Here is a 17,049-nt window from a genome sequence, read left to right on the forward strand (position 1 = left end):
TATACTATAAGGTTTGGTTAAATGTATTAATTACATTGTTTATATTTTGTATTAATTACATTGTTTATATTTTGAGAAAACCTGAAATATAACAGAAATCTAGCCAAAATGATACCATAGTGACACCTGTTTAATGCTGAGGGCAAGAGACGCACTAGTCATGAAATTCCGCTCGACCTCCATTTAGGAAATGTTATTTACTCAAGTTTTGCGTCGACCTTTTATATATAGGAGTATTTCAAAACTTCTGAAAGACTGCGCTGGGGCCAGGAACCCCGGTTGTCCCACCTTCCGTATGGCTTTTCTGTTTATTAACGTTTACTGTTACAACCATTATTACAGATGATCAAGGAAAATTAATTTATAAAGATCATTTCAGGAATTCTCGAGAATTCTCGGAAAATAGGATTTCCAGTTCTTAATTCCCGAAGGCTCCAAAATGTCGGAAATTTGGAAACCCTAGTCCAGACTGAAATTCCTTCAGTATTGCTCAGATTTTCTCCCTGGTAACGACTACAATTCCTAGCTCTGACCACTGATCCATCGCAATGACCCACAAGGAAATGATCATGCTTGGATCTGTGTAGGCCCAGACAAGTTTGGCGTCTAGACACCTCTTTTCCAATTTTTAATGTCTCTGTCTCTTTCAATTCAAACTGAATGAATCTGGTAAAATTCTTTCCACATGTTGTGATCTCTCTATATCATTACGATCAAATCCATTAGAAAAATCTACCACCAAGTTTATTTCTGAAAAGTTTCCATTTCCTATTCAGGCCAAACCACGAAGTGCAATGTTTAATGCCTTTAAAACTGAAAAAGCTTTTGCATGTGTTTGAAAAGGTCTAGGAGCATGGGACTTGAGAATATTAGAGGACTTATTGTCTATCAGAGAGGGTCTTATAGGAACTATTCTAACATCCTTTGGTAAAATTCACATAAGCAAATATGCCATTTGTACCATGATAAAGTACAATTTAGTGACAATTAATATACCCACAGCTCTGTGCAATCATCAATCACCTCATCAAATAACCTCTATATAATTCATAACAATCAAGTGGAAAGTCTATACCATGGAGCAAATCCTTCCCATTCTCCCTTTCCTGTAGGTTCTGACAAACACTAACCTGTATATGGATTCTCTCTATATGGATTTGCTTATTCTGGCTGTGTCATGTAAATTCAGTCACATGATATGTGGCCATGTTTTCACTAGCTTCTTTCACTTACCATGGTTTCAAGACATTTCATCACATTGCCCATGTGATGGGCAATATCAGTACTTCATTCATTTTTGTGAGTGAATAATAGTTCATTTTAAGGATATACCATATTTGTTTATTCAATCACCAGCTGATGGGAATTTTGGTTTCCAATTTTTGATGATTGTGAATAGTGCTGCTATGAACATTTGCTTGCAAGTTTTGGAACACCTGTATGCAGTTATTTTGGGTATATATCTCTGGTCACATGGAATTCCTACGATCAACTTACTGGAGAAATGCCAAAACTTTTTCCACAGCAGTTATGCCACCTTACATTTCCACCAGTGATATACGAGCATTCCACTTCCTCCACGTCATATCCTCATCAGCACTTGATATTTTCTGTTTTTGTTGATCATAGCCATGCGTGTGTGTATGACATAGTACCTCTTTCAGGTTTTAATTCACATTTTACTGACTACTATGTGGTAGTATATTCATATCAAAATGTCACAGACTGTGTGGCTTAAATAACAGAAATATATTTCTCCACATTTCTGGAAATCCAAAATGAAGAGGTCATCAGAGTTGATTTTTAAAGAGGGTCATGTGACAGGGACCTGGTCACTGAAGTCTGCCCCTGAGGGCATCAGTAAAAAGACCCTGACTGAGCAGAACCTCAGAATCCGTTTTCCGTCCAATTCATCATGTGTCTGCATGGCACTGGGTCTTTATCCTTCCAAGCACCCACCTGGCCAATCCCAGCTGAGCCACCACATATGTCACAATAAGATATCTGTGACATCATCAGTCTCCTCTCCCAGTGGCTCCATCCACAGAAGGTTCTCGTCCACTTTCTGCCCCAGAGCCATATGCCACTACAGTCCTTCCCCCGCTGCTCTGACCTCCATCTGTGCCATTCTCGGTACTCTGTAGAACCACATACCCCACTGTATGGAGACACATTTGGGGCCCAGAAGCAATGAGTTTCCTAGGGTCACCTTGACATTTTGAAGACAAGAAATGTCTCAAACACACTGTCTGCTGCAGATTCGTTATCTCAGAGGGTCCATGACCAAGAGAGTGCAGGGACGAATTTGAGCACTGGAAACCATGTGGAAGGGGGCTTTGAGTTTTTGGTGTAGATTAAAATAAAATCAGAAAGACTTGGGTGTCAGTAATCGGGTCAGGTAACCCACATAAATTGAGTGAGGTCATGGGGTCATTGGTGGACAGAGAGGCAGGTTCCTCATATATCAGGCCCTCTGCCAGGTCTGGTGGGCAGGCTGTGCTCATCAGGACTGATAAGTAGAAAATATTAAGCTTGTGTTTTCCAAAGGGTAATTTCACAGTTCTGGAATTTCACAGTTCTGGATGTAGGGATTCCAGCCTACATCAAGAGTTGAGAAAGGGGAAGTGTCACTTTCTTTACGTGATGACTCAGGAGCTAGCACTGTTTATTCACGGGTCAAATTCTACTATTGGTCAAAGCAGACTGCCAAGTGTAGAGGGTAAGGTACTCACACCACTCTTTATGGGAGATATACCAAAGAATTTGGAGGTACAATACATTCTGTGTCAACAAATTATGTTACCGCGTGCAAAATATACAGACCGTCTCTCAAAAGAGTGAAAATTGGGAATGGTTGCTGAGATCAAACTATCTGAAAATTGAAGGAACACAGCACCCCATACCCAAAATGTAACAAAAGAAACAAATAGGTTTGCTGAAGTTTATGCTAACTTCTAAGGGGTTGAGAGTGTGAGAAGCACAGGAGGCCCACAACACCTCGATTATAGCATAGTCCAGACTGAAGTTACTTCACTATTGCCCAGGCCATCTTCCTGGTAAGGACTGCAGTTCATAGCTCTGCCCATTGACCCATCGCTACGATCCACAAGGAAAGGATCATGCTTGCATCTGTTTAGGCCTAGACAAGTTTGGTGACCAGAGACCTCTTTCTAATTTCTAATGTCTCTGTCTCTTTCAGTTCAAACTGAATGAAGCTGGTAAAATGTTTTCAAAATGTTGTAGCCTCTCTATAACACTACAATCTACTCCATTAGAGAAATACACCACCAGGGCTAATTTGAAATGGCCCCATCTCCTGTTTAGGCCACACCATGAGGTGCATTGGTTAATCTGTTTAAAACTGAAAAAGCTTTCTCATGCATTTGAAAGGGTCTAGGAATCTGGGACTTAAGAATATTACAGGACTTAGTTTCTATCAGAGAGGGTCTACTAGGATCAATTCTAATATTCTTTGGTTAAATGCACATAAGCAACTATGCAATTTGTACCACGATAAAGTACAATTCAGAGACATTTAGCATACCCAAAGTGGCCTGCAATCATCAATCCCCTCTATCTAATACCAAGCATCTAATTCGAAATCATCAAATGGAAACCCCAAACCATGGAACAATTTCTTCCCATTCTCCCCATTTTGCAGGGTCTTCCAAACACTAACCTGCATTCTGTCTCTATAGATTTGTTATTCTGCATGTGTCATGTAAATGCAGTCACAGGAATTGTGGTCATTTATTACTCACCTCTTGAAGCAATTCCTTCCCATTGTCTCCTTCCTATAGGTTCTGACAAACACTCATCCACATTTTGTCTATTTGGATTTGTGAATTCGGGATGTGTCCTGTAAAGATAGTCACACGATATGTGGCCATTTGTCACTAGCTTCTCTCACTTACCATGGTTTCAAGACTCATCCATGTGGTGGGCAATATCAGTACTTCATTCATTTTTATGAGTGAATAATATTTGATTTTAAGGATATACCATATTTGTTTATTTATTCATTAGTTGATGGGAATTTGGTTTTAACCTTTTGGTGATTGTGAAGAGCACAATTATGAACATTTGCTTACAATATTTTGAAAAACCTGTTTTCACTTCTTTTGGGTATATATCCCTGGTCACATGTAATTTCTACATTCAACTTACTGTAGAAACACCAAACCTTTCTCCACAGTAGCTACGCCATCTCACATTTCTACCAGTGATATATGAGAATTCCTCTTCTTCCACATCAAATCCTCAACTTTTTTTTTTTTTAATTTTTATTTATTTATTTTTAAAAAATTTATTGGGGTGACAATTGTTAGTAAAATTACATAGATTTCAGGTGTACAATTCTGTATCACATCATCTATAAATTACATTGTGTGTTCACCACCCAGAGTCAGTTCTCCTTCCATCACCATATATTTGATCCCCCTTACCCTCATCTCCCACCCCCCACCCCCTTACCCTCTGGTAACCACTAAACTATTGTCTGTATCTATGAGGTTTTTCTGTTTGTTTGTTTGGGTTTTTTTTTTTTTGGTTTTGTTTTTTTACTTAGACGTTTATCATTCATATCCCTCACACTGTGGACCCCCCGCCCCCCATCCACTATCTCTCTGACATCGCACCGAGCCATCCCATTTCCACTATCTTCACTCCCAATGCTGTACTCTGCCTATTGTAAATGTATACATACCTATATATACATATATATATATATATATAATATTATAGTTGGCATTCATTATTGTTCAGCTTCAGGTGTACAGTGCAGTGATCAGGCATCTACATCTTCCCTGAGATGGTCTCCCAAATGGGACACATGTCTATCGGATACCTTACAAAATCTTTACACCATTAGTGATTACGTTCCCCAGATTAATTTTCAAAACCCCGTGGCCATCTTGTGGTTACTGATTGTTTTCTAATCCCCTCACCTTATCCCCCCCATCTAGCAACCCTCAGTTTTTCCTCTTTGTCTCCAAAACTGTTTCTGATTAGTTCATTCACTTAGTCTTTTCTTTAGATTCCGCGTATAAGTGAGATCATATGATACTTATCTTTCTCTGTCTGACTTATTTCACTTAACATAATGTTCTCTAGGTCCATCCATGTTGTTGCAAATGGTAAGATTTCTTTCTTCTTTATGGCTGTGTAGTACTCCATTGTATAAATGTACCACAATTTCGTAATCCAGTCATCTCCTGATGGGCATTTCGGTTGTTTCCATGTCTTGGCTATTGTGTATAGTGCTGCAATAAACATAGGAGTGCATAAAGATTTTTGAATTGGAGTTTTGGATTTCTCCGGATAGATACCTAGGAGTGGAATTACTGGATCATAGGGTAGTTCCATTTTCAGATTTTTGACATACCTCCATACTGTTTTCCACAGTGGCTGCACCAATCTGCAATCCCACCAACAGTGCACAAGCGTTCCCTTCTCTCCACAACCGCGTCAGCACTTGTTGTTTGCTGATTTATTGATGATAGCCATTTTGATTGGGGTGAGGTGGTATCTCATTGTGGTTTTTATTTGCATTTCTCTGATGGTTAGTGAGGTTGAGCATTTCTTCATATGTCTGTTTGACATCTGTATGTCCTTTTTAGCAAAATGTCTCTTTAAGTCTTCTGCCCATTTTTTAATTGGGTCGTTTGTTTTTTGGAGTTGAGTTGAGTGAGTTTTCTATAGATTTGTGATATTAATCCCTTATCAGATATATCATTGGCAAATATCTTTTCCCATTCAGTAGGATCCCTTTTTGTTTTATTGATGGTTTCCTTTGCTGTGAAAAAACTTTTTAGTTTGATATAATCCCACATGTTTATTTTTTCTCTCACTTCCCTCGCGCAAGGGGATATATCAGTAAAAATCTTACTCCGGGTAATGTCTGTGAAGTTTCTTCCTATATTTTCTTCTAAGTAGTTTATGGTTTCAGATCTTACATTTAAGTCTTTAGGCCATTTTGAATTTATTTTTGTATATGGTGTAAGGAGGTGGTCCAGCTTCATTTTTTTGCATGTGTCTGTCCAGGTTTCCCAGCACCATTTATTGAATAGACTGTCTTTACCCCATTGTACATTCTTGTTTCCATTGTCATAGATTAAATGGCCATATAGGCATGGATTTATTTCTGGACTCTCTATTCTGTTCCATTGATCTATGTGTCTGTTTTTATGCCAGTACCATGCTGTTTTGATTACTGTAGCCTTGTAGTATAATTTGAAGTCAGGTATTGTTATACCTCCCACTTTGTTCTTATTTCTCAAGATTGCTGAGGCTATGTGGGGTCTTTTATTGTCCCATATAACTTTTAGGATTATATGTTCTATTTCTGTGAAAAACGTCGTTGGTCGTTTGATAGGAATTGCGTTGAATATGTATATTGCCTTAGGCAGTATGGACATTTTAACTATATTAATTCTTCCTATCCATGAACATGATATGTGTTTCCATCTATTTATGTCTTCTTTTATTCCTTTCTTCAGCGTCTTATAATTTTCTGAGTACAGATCTTTTACTTCTTTGGTTAAATTTATTCCCAGGTATTTTATAGTCATTGGAGCAATTGTAAATGGGATTGTTTTTTAATTTCTCCTTCTGATGTTTTATTATTGTTATATACAAATGCAACTGATTTCTGAATATTAATTTTGTATCCTGCCACTTTACTAAATTCATCTATCAGCTCTAATAGCTTCTTGGTGGAGTCTTTAGGGTTCTCTATATATAGTATCATATCATCTGCATATAATGACAATTTTACTTCCTCCTTACTGATTTGGATGCCTTTTATTTCTTTTTCTTGTCTGATTGCTGTGGCTAGAACTTCCAGCACTGTGTTGAATAGAAGCGGAGATAGTGGGCAACCTTGCCTTGTTCCTGATCTTAGGGGGGAATGGTTTTAGCTTTTCCCCGTTGAGTATGATGTTAGCTGTGGGTTTGTCATATATGGCCTTTATTATGTTGAGATATGATCCCACTATTCCCACTTTCTTAACGGTTTTTATCATAAATCGCTGTTGGATTTTATCAAATGCTTTTTCTGCATCTATTGATATGATCATGTGATTTTTAGTTTTCATTTTGTTAATGTGGTGTATCACATTAATTGATTTGCGGATGTTAAACCACACTTGCATACAGGGATGAATCCCACTTGATCATGGTGTATGATCTTTTTAATGTATTGCTGAATTCTGTTTGCTAATATTTTGTTGAGGATTTTTGCATCTATGTTCATTAGAGGTATCGGCCTGTAGTTTTCTTTTTTTGTGGTGTCTTTGTCTGATTTTGGGATCAGGGTGATAGTGGCTTCGTAAAAAGTGTTTGGGAGTCTTCTCTCCTTCTGGATTTTTTGGAAGAGCTTGAGGAGAATAGGTGATAATTCTTTTTTGAACGTTTTGTAAAATTCACCTGTAAAGCCATCTGGTCCAGGGCTTTTGTTTGTTGGGAGATTGTTGATTACTGATTCAATTTCCGTGGTGGTAATCAGTCTATTCAGGTTTTTCTGTTTCTTCTTGAGTTAGCCTTGGAAGGTTGTACGTCTCTAGAAAATTGTCCATTTCTTTCAGATTGTCAAATTTGTTGGCATATAGTTGCTCATAGTAATTTCTTAAAATTTTTTGTATTTCTGCGGTGTCTATTGTCACTTCTCCTCTTTCATTTCTGATTTTATTAATTTGGGTCCTCTCTCTCTTTTTTTTTAATGAGTCTGGCTAAAGGTTTGTCAATTTTGTTTATCTTCTCTAAGAACCAACTCTTGGATTCATTGATCTTTTGTATTGTTTTTCTGGTTTCTATTTCATTTATTTCTGCTGTGATCTTTATTATCTCCTTCCTTGTGCTCCCTTTGGGCTTATTTTGCTGTTCTTTTTCCAGATCCCTTAAGTGTGACGATAAACTGTTGATTAGTGATGTTTCTTGTTTCTTTAGGTAGGCCTGCAATGCTATGAATTTCCCTCTTAGGACTGCTTTCGCGGCATTCCATAGATTTTGCGTCGTCTTGTTTTCATTTTCGTTTGTCTCGAAATATCTTTTGATTTCTTCCTTGATCTCCTGCTTGACCCATTCATTATTTAGTAATAAGTTATTCAACCTTCATGAATTGGTGTGTCTTCCAGTTTTTTTCCTGTAGTCCAATATACAAAACACATACTACATTAGATCACTCAGCAAAGACTGAGAACCCTAGGGGTCTACCTAATACATCGAAGCAAACACAGAGAGTCAGCCAGAATGGGGAACAAAGAAACACATCCCAAATAAAAGAACAGAAGAAACCACCAGAATTGAAACCAAATGAAATAGAGTAAACAACCTATGAGAGACAGAGTTCAGAACACTGATGATAAGAATGTTTAAGGAGCTTAGTGACGATATAAAGAAGGATAGAGAAATCATAAAGAACAACAGTTAGAACTAAAGAATACAATAACTGAAATAAAGAACACACTTGAAGGAATTACCAGCAGTTTAGATGAGGCAGAGGATAGAATCAGAGATTTAGAAGACAAGTTAGCAGATATCACCCAAGTGGAACAACAGAAAGAAAAAAGAGTAAATATAAGATGGCATAGATATTGTGGAAAAGGATTTGCCATTTCTTCAGTAAGTTGAACCTAAAAGTTCTTGTGACCACAATTATACACCCAAAAGAACACAAAACAGGTGTTCCAAAACTTGTAAGCCAATGTTCATAGCAATGCTATTCAGAATCGCCAAAATGTAGAAACCAAAATTCCATCAACTGATGAATGAATAATGAAATAACTGATGAATGATGAATGGAAAAATATGGTACATTGTTAAAAAGGAATACATTCACTCATAAAAATGAATGAAGTACTGATACTGCCCACCAAATGGATGAGTCTGAAAAATCATGGTAAGTGAGAGAAGCTAGCGATAAATTTCCACATATCAAGTGACTGCATTTACATGACATCCAGAAGAGGCAAATCAATTTAGACAGAATGAAGGCTAGTGTTTTCCAGAACCTTCAGGCGGTGACAATGGGAAGTAATTGGTCAATGGAATGGGGTTTCTATTTGGTGGTTTCCAATTAGATAGAGGTTACTAGATAGAGTGATTGATGATTGCACACTGCTGTGGTTATACTAAATGTTACTGAGTTGTACTTTATCATGGTACAAATAGCATATTTGCTTATGTGCATTTTACCAAAGAACATTAGAATTATTCCCAGTAGACCATCTCTGATAGACTATAAGTCCTCCAATATTCTCAAGTCCCGGGATCCTAGACCCTTTAAAATACATGTGAAACTTTTTCAGTTTTAAAGGCAGTAACAACTGCACCACATGGTTTGGCCTAAAGAGGAGATGGGGGTTTTCAGAAATAAACCTGGTGGTAGATTTGTGTAATGGAGTATCTTGCAGTGTTATAGAGAGGCCACAACATTTGGAAAGAATTTTACCAGATTTCATTCAATTTGAATTGAAAGAGACAGAGACCTTAGAAATTGGAAAGAGGTCTCAAGACAACAAACTTGTCTGGGCCTATACAGATGCAAGCATGATTTTTTCCTTGTGGATATTAACAATAGGTCAGTGGGCAGAGGTATGAGCTGCAGTCCTTACCACGGAGAAGGCCTGGGCAATACTGAATGAACTTCAGTCTTTACTAGGTTCAAACCGAGGCACTGTGTGCCTCCTGTGCTTATCCCACTCTCAACTCTTTAGAAATTATGGTGCCTTCAACAAACCAATCTGTTTCCTCTGTTACGTTTTGGGAATGTAGGGTTGGGTTTCTTAAATTCTCAGATTGTCTGATTGCAAGAATCATTCCCACCTTTCACTCTTTGTGGAGAGGGTCTTATTATTTTGCATGTGGGAATATAATTTGTTGCCCCATAATGTGTTGTGGCTGCAAATTCTTTGGTGTATCTCCCATAGAAAGTGACATGAGTGCCTTCCCTTCTGCATTGGGCAGTTTGCTTTGACCTCCAGAAGAAGTCTACCCATGGAATAAATAGTACTAGCTTCTGAGCCAAGACTTAAAAAAGTGACTTCCCTTTCTGAACTCTTAGTACAGGCTGGAATACCAAACATACACTGTAGAAGACCCAACACTCTAATATCACATTGCAGAAAACACAAGCATAGGGTTTCTGCTTGTCAGAAATGCTAGCCTCGCCTGCTCATCGGACCTGGCAGAGTGCTAGATACATGAGAGACCTGCCGCTCTGTCCACCAATAACCTCATGACCTCACTCAATTCATGTGGATGTGCCTTGAAACCATGGTAAGTGAGAGAGGCTAGTGAGAAATGGCCACATATCTTATGTCTGCATTTGCATGACACATCCAAAATAGGCAAATCCATATAGACAGAATGCAGGTTAGTGTTAGCCAGAACCTACAGAAAGGGAGGGTGGGAAGGAATTGCTCCATAGTATGGGGTTTAATTTGATGGTTTCAAATTAGATAGAGGGTAGTAGATAAAGAAGATTGATGATTTCACACCACTGTGAGTATACTAAATGTCACTGAATTTTAGTTTATCATGGTACAGATGGCATATTTGCTAATGTGCATTTTACCAAAGAATATTAGCATTCTTCCTAGTAGACCCTCTTTGATACATAATATGCCCTCTAATATTCTCAAGTTCCAGGTTCCTAGACCCTTTCAAATACGTGAGAAGGTTTTTTAGTTTTAAAGGCATTAACCACTGCACTGCATGGTTTGGCCTAAAATGGAGATGGGGACAGTGCTGAACAGACACAAGATATAATGTTTATGTCTGATTTTCAGACCAGGGTGATAGTGGCCTTGTAAAAAGTGTTTGGGAAGCTTCCCTCCTTCTGGATTTTTTGGAATAGTTTGAGGAGAATAGGTGATAATCCTTTTTTGAATGTTTTGTAAAATTCACCTGTAAATCCACCTGGTCCAGGGCTTTTGTTTGTTGGGAGCTTGTTAATTACTGATTCAATTTCCCTGGTAGTAATTAGTCTATTCAAGTTTTCCGTTTCTTCTTGAGTTAGCCTTGGGAGGTTGCATCCTGCTAGAAAATTGTCCATTTCTTCCAGATTGTCTAATTTGTTTGCATAGTTGTTTATAATAATTTTTTTAAATTTTGCTTATTTCTGTGGTGTCTGTTGTCACTTCTCTTTCATTTCTGATTTTATTAATTTGGGTCCTCTCTTTTTTTTGATGAGTCTGGCTAAAGTTTTGTCAATTTTTTTTAATCTTCTCTAAAAACCAGCTCTTGGATTCATTGATCTTTTGTATTCTTTTTTTTTTTGGTCTATATTTCATTTATTTCCACTGTGATATTTATTATCTCTTTCCTTGTCCTCCCTTTGGATTCATATTGCTGTCCTTTTTTTCAGATCCATTAAGTGTAAGAATAAGCTCTTGATTTGTGATTTTTTTGTTTCTTTAAATAGGCCTGCATTGCTATGAATTTTCCTCTTAGAACTGCTTTTGCTGCATTCCATAAATTTTGGGTCATTGTGTTTTCAATTTCATTTGTCTCAAGATATCCTTTGATTTCTTCCTTGATCTCATTGTTGACCATTAAATATTTAGTAACATGTTATTCAGCCCTCACGTATTTCTGTGTTTTCCCATTTTCCCCCCTGTAGTTGATTCTAATTTCATAGCACTGTGGCCAGAGAAGACACTTGATATGATATCAATTTTTTAAATTTATTGAGACTTGTTTTGTGGCATAACATGTGGTCTAGCTTAGAAAGTGTTCCATGTGAGCTTGAGAAGAATGTGTATTCTGCAGCTTTGGGGTGAAATGCTCTGAAAATATCGATTAAATCCAACTGGTCCAATGTGTCATTCAAGGCCGTTGTTCCCATATTTATCTTCAGTCTGGAGATCCTGTCCCTTGTTGTCAGTGGGGTGTTGAAGTCCCCTACTATGATAGCATTACTGTTGATCTCTGTATTTATGTGAGTCAATATCTGTTTTATATATGTAGGTGCTCCTATGTTGGGTGCATAGATGTTTACTAGTATTATGTCCTCTTGTTGGATCAATCCCTTTATTATTATGTAGTGCCCATCTTTATCTTTTAATATATTCTTCATTTTAACGTCCATTTTGTCAGATATAAGTATTGTAACTCCAGATTTTTCTCATTTCCATTTGCATGAAATATCTTACTCCAACCTTTCAGTTTCAGTGTGTGTGTGTCATTTGATCTGAGGTGAGTCTCTTGTATACAGCATATGCAAGGGTCTTGTTTTATTATACACTCAGTCACACTATGTCTTTTGATTGGAGCATATAACCCGTTTACATTTAAAGTGATTATTGGTAGGTACATAGTTATTGCCAGTTTGTTATTTGTATTTCTGGTCTTCATTAGTTAGATTGTTTTCATCTTTCTTCTGTTTACAGAAGCCCTTTTAACATTTACTGCATTGCTGGCTTGATGGTCATGAATTCCTTTAGCTTATTCTTTTTTGGGAAGCTCTTTATCTCTCCTTCAATTTTAAATGATAGCCTTACTGGATAAAGCAATCTAGGTTGTAGGTCTCTGTTTTTCATCACTTTGAATACCTTTTGCCGCTCCCTTCTGGCCTGCAAAGTTTCTGTAGAAAAGTCATTTGATAGTCTTATAGGAGTTCCCTCGTATGTAACCCACTGTCTTTCTCTTTCTGCTTTTAGGATTCTATCTTTGTCTTTAACATTTGCCATTTTAACTAGAATGTGTCTTGGTGTGAGCCTGTTTGGGTTCATCTTGGTTGGAACTCTCTGCACTTCCTGGACTTGTATATCAATTTCCTTCCCCAAGTTAGGGAAGTTTTCAATCATTATTACTTCAAATATGTTCAAGATCCCTTGCTCCCTCTCCCACCTTCTGGTATTCCTATGATGCACATGTTTTGCACTTGATGCTATCCCTGAGGTCTGTTAAATCATTTCATTGCTTTTTATTCTTTTTTTGTTTTTGTTGTTCCACTTGTGCGATTTCTGCTAACTTGTCTTCTAAATCATTGATTCGATCCTCAACCTGCTGGTAATTCTTTCAAGTGTTTTCTTTATTTCAGTTATTGTGTTCTTTAGTTCTAACTGGCTGTTTTATGATTTCTCTATCCTACTTTATGTCATCACCAAACTCCTTAAATGTTTGTATCATCAGTGTTCTAAACTCTGTCTCTGATAGGTTGTTTTCCTTTATTTCATTTGATTCCAATTTTGGATGTTTCTCCTGTTTTTTTCTTTGGGACATATTTCTTTTTACCCCATTCTGGCTGACTGTTTTCTTCGATGTATTAGGTAGATCCACTAGGGTTCTCAGTCTTTGCTAAATGATCACTTGTAGTATGTATTTCTTTCTATTGGACTTGCACCAATTCCCTAATCTCCTGTGCATTTGCTCCAAAGGTATCCCTTGTGTAGTTTGTATTCTCCTGTTGAAGTTGGGCTTTAATTGTTTTTGGCTTGTCAGTAGGTGGGATTGACTCTCAGTCAGACTTGTGCCTACAGTGGAGGAGCTGCTGCGTGAGGGTTGATGGCTCAGATGAGACCTGACCACTTTGTGCTCTTGTGAATGTAGAGAATTCCCTCTGGTTGTGTCACTTGTAGGTCAAACCAGATAATATTCAGGTTTGGTCTGGAGTTGCCCTTGGGATGTGTTGAATCTTGTGCTTTGTGTGCTGGGCCCTGGTGTAGGGCAGTTTCAAAACAAAACAAATCAACAAGCACAACAACAACAACATCAAGAACAAAGAAAAAACCAAATACAGTCACATGTAAAAACAACAAATAATCAGCACTCAATGCAGGCAAAAATATCAAAAATACAACAAGAACAACAAAAAGTAGAAACAAACTGAATACAGAAAAATGGAAAGAGGGAGATAAGTAGGGCAAGGAGAGAAAAAAAAAGAGAGAAATGGGAAAATTACATATATATATACGTATATATACATATATATAGTAAAAATGATAGTAATACTGAACTAACTAACTAAATAAATAAATAAAAGCAGTGCCAGTCTTGCTTGAGCCCACCAAGCTATCTCCAGGTTTTCCTCTGCTGTATAAAAACACCTCTGTGCCTGGTGGAAGCAGAGTCAGCCACCTGGTATCCAGAGTGACCCTGAAACTGCATTCTATATGAATGCCTTTTGGGGTGTGCTTGGCAGTTTTTACAAAGTCACTGCAGTTTCTGCACTCACCCGCACAAATGTGTGCTTCTAGCACCATATCCAGCCACTGGGAGGTGGTCTTACTTTTTGTGCCCTGGTCTCCTGAATCTTAGGGCACTTGTTCCATTGGGGGTGTGGGAGGCGTGAGATTTCTGAGGTGCTGAAAGCCAAGTGCTGCCTCTGCAGCCTGCTGCTAACCCCTGGGTGTGTCTCCAAAGCAGTAATTGCTCTGCTGCAGGCAGGCCAGAAAAGGAGGAGGCTGGGAAGGGAGGTGCCTTCCATCTCTGGCCTGGTCTCTTCCCTAGGTCCCAACTGCAACTGGTGTTTCCAGGTCCTGAGCACTACAGTTCCTCTGGTACGTGACACTACTCCTCAGTTCAGGGACCAGCTTGTGACGCTAGAAGGGTGGGGTAGGATTGCTTTGGGAGTGTGAAGGAGGGAGAGGCTCAGGTATGGCATTGTTTTCTTGTCCTACCTAGGGCCCTGCTGGGGATCTCAGCTGAGGTTACTGCCTCAAACACTGGTTATGCTGCTTTCTTGGTAGGAGAGATTAGCTGTGGAACACAGGGAAAGAGCACACCACCTGGCTCTTGTTTTATCTGTTCTGTGTCCGGGGCCTCTGTTTCTAGGCAGCCATGGATGCAGGCCGCCTCTTTGCACCGCATCCTTCCCTCTTCATCTGCAAGCCTGGTTTGCCTACCTTCAAGTAATCCTTGTGAAAGTCTCTTAGGTATTCTGCGTGATGAGCAGAGAGTCTTTGGATGACTTATAGATGTTCAATTTGTGGTAAGTTCCAAAGGAGAACTCAATAAGCACACCTCGCTGTGCCCATTCGTATGACATCTACAAATTCTTTCATATATCTCCCATAGAAGGTGGCATGAGTCCCTTCCCCTCTGCCCTGGGCAGTCTGTTTTGACCTGTATAGGGAGTCAACCCATGGAATAAACTGTTGAGCTTCTGAGCCAAGACCTTAAGAAAGTGACTCTTCCCTTTCTCAGCTCTTTGTACAGCCGAGAAACCCTGACATACACTGTAAAAAGTTCAATACTTTGAAATCACCCTGTGGAAAACACTAGCATAGGATTTTCTGCTTGTCAGACCCCTGGGCCCACCTGTGCATTAGACCTGGCAGATGGGAGATATATGAGAGCCTGCCTTTGTGTCCACATAACACTGTGACATCACTCAATTCTTGTGGATTAATTGACTTGATTCCTGACCCCCATGTATCTGAGCTATAATGAACAAATTTTGATTTAATCACCACCAAAAACTCCATGCCTCCTCCTACATGGTTTTCAGTGTTCACCTTCATCCCTGTGTCTTCTTCTTTACAGCACCTCTGAGACACAGCATCCCCTGCAGATTGTGTGTTTGGGACATTTCTTGTCTTCCAACTGGCAAAGAGAATGTTGGCAACTCATTGCTTCTGGGTACCAATAGTGTAACTGTACATTGGGAAATCTGGTTCTACAGAGTACCAAGAATGGCACAGATGAATGTCAGAGCAGAAGTGGAAGGACATTAGTGGCATAAGTCTCTCAGGCAGAAAGTGGAATGAAGGATCTCTGTGGGTGAAGCCACTGGGAGAGGAGCCTGATGATGAAACAGAGATCACATTGTGACACACAAAGTGGCGAGGCTGGGATTGACCAGGTGACCTCAAAGAGATACTATGTCACACCCACAAGCATGGCTATGATCATCAAAGTCAGCAAATATCCAGTGTTGATGAGAATGTGGCGTGGAGGAAGTGGAATGCTGGTGGAAATGTAAGACGGCATAGCTACTTTGGAAAAAGGTTAGGCATTTCTCCAGTAAGTTGAACATAAAATTACCAATGAACAGAGATATATACCCAAAAGAACTGACAACAGGTGTTCAAAAACTTGTAAGCAAATGTTCATAGCAGCACCTTCACAATCAACAAAATGTAGAAAACAAAATTCCCATCAACTGATGAATGAATAAACAAATATGGTATATCTTTAAAATGAAATATATTCACTCATAAAAATAAATGAATTACTGATGCTGCCAACCACATGGATGAGTCTGAAAAACCATGGTAAGTGAGAGAAGCTAGCGACAAATGGCCACATATCACATGACGTCCCAATAGGCAAATCCATTTAGACAGAATGAAGTCTAGTGTTTGGTAGAAACTTCAGGAGGGGAGAATGGGATGTAATTAGTCAATGGTATGGGGTTTCCATTTGGTGATTTCCAAATAGATAGAATTTAATAGATAGAATGATGATGATTGCACACCGCTGTGGTTATACTAAATGTGACTGAATTGTACTTTATCATGGTACAAATGGCATATTTGCTTCTGTGCATTTTACCAAAGAGTGTTAGAACTGTTCCCAATTTTCCTTTTGTTATAGAAAATAAGTCCTCTAATATTCTGAAATCCAAGGATCCTAGACCCTTGCAAATATATGAGAAAACTTTTTCAGTTTAAAAGACATTAACCACTGCACCTCATGGTTTGGCCTAAAGAGGAGATTGGGCCATTTCAGAAACAAACCTGTTGTTGGATTTGTGTAATGGAGTAGCTTGCAGTGTTATAGAGAGGCCACAATATTTGGAAAGAATATTACCATATTTCTTTCCATCTGAATTGAAAGAGACAGAGATATTAGAAATTGGAAAGAGGTCTCTAGACTCCAACTTGTTCTCGCCTGCACAGGTGAAAGCCTGATCCTTTTTTGAGGGTTGTAGTGATGGGTCATTGGGAAGAGCTATGACCTACAGTCCTTACCAGTCAGAAGGCCTTGCAATACTGAAGAAACTTCAGTCTGCACTAGGCTGGAACCAAAGCCCTCTGGGCCACCTGTGCTTATCCTACTCTTTACCATTTAGAAGATAGTGTTGCCTTCAGTAAACCAATCTGT

The sequence above is a fragment of the Rhinolophus ferrumequinum genome, chromosome 15 (genome assembly GCF_004115265.2).
Source record: "Rhinolophus ferrumequinum isolate MPI-CBG mRhiFer1 chromosome 15, mRhiFer1_v1.p, whole genome shotgun sequence".
NCBI classification, from domain to species: domain Eukaryota; kingdom Metazoa; phylum Chordata; class Mammalia; order Chiroptera; family Rhinolophidae; genus Rhinolophus; species Rhinolophus ferrumequinum.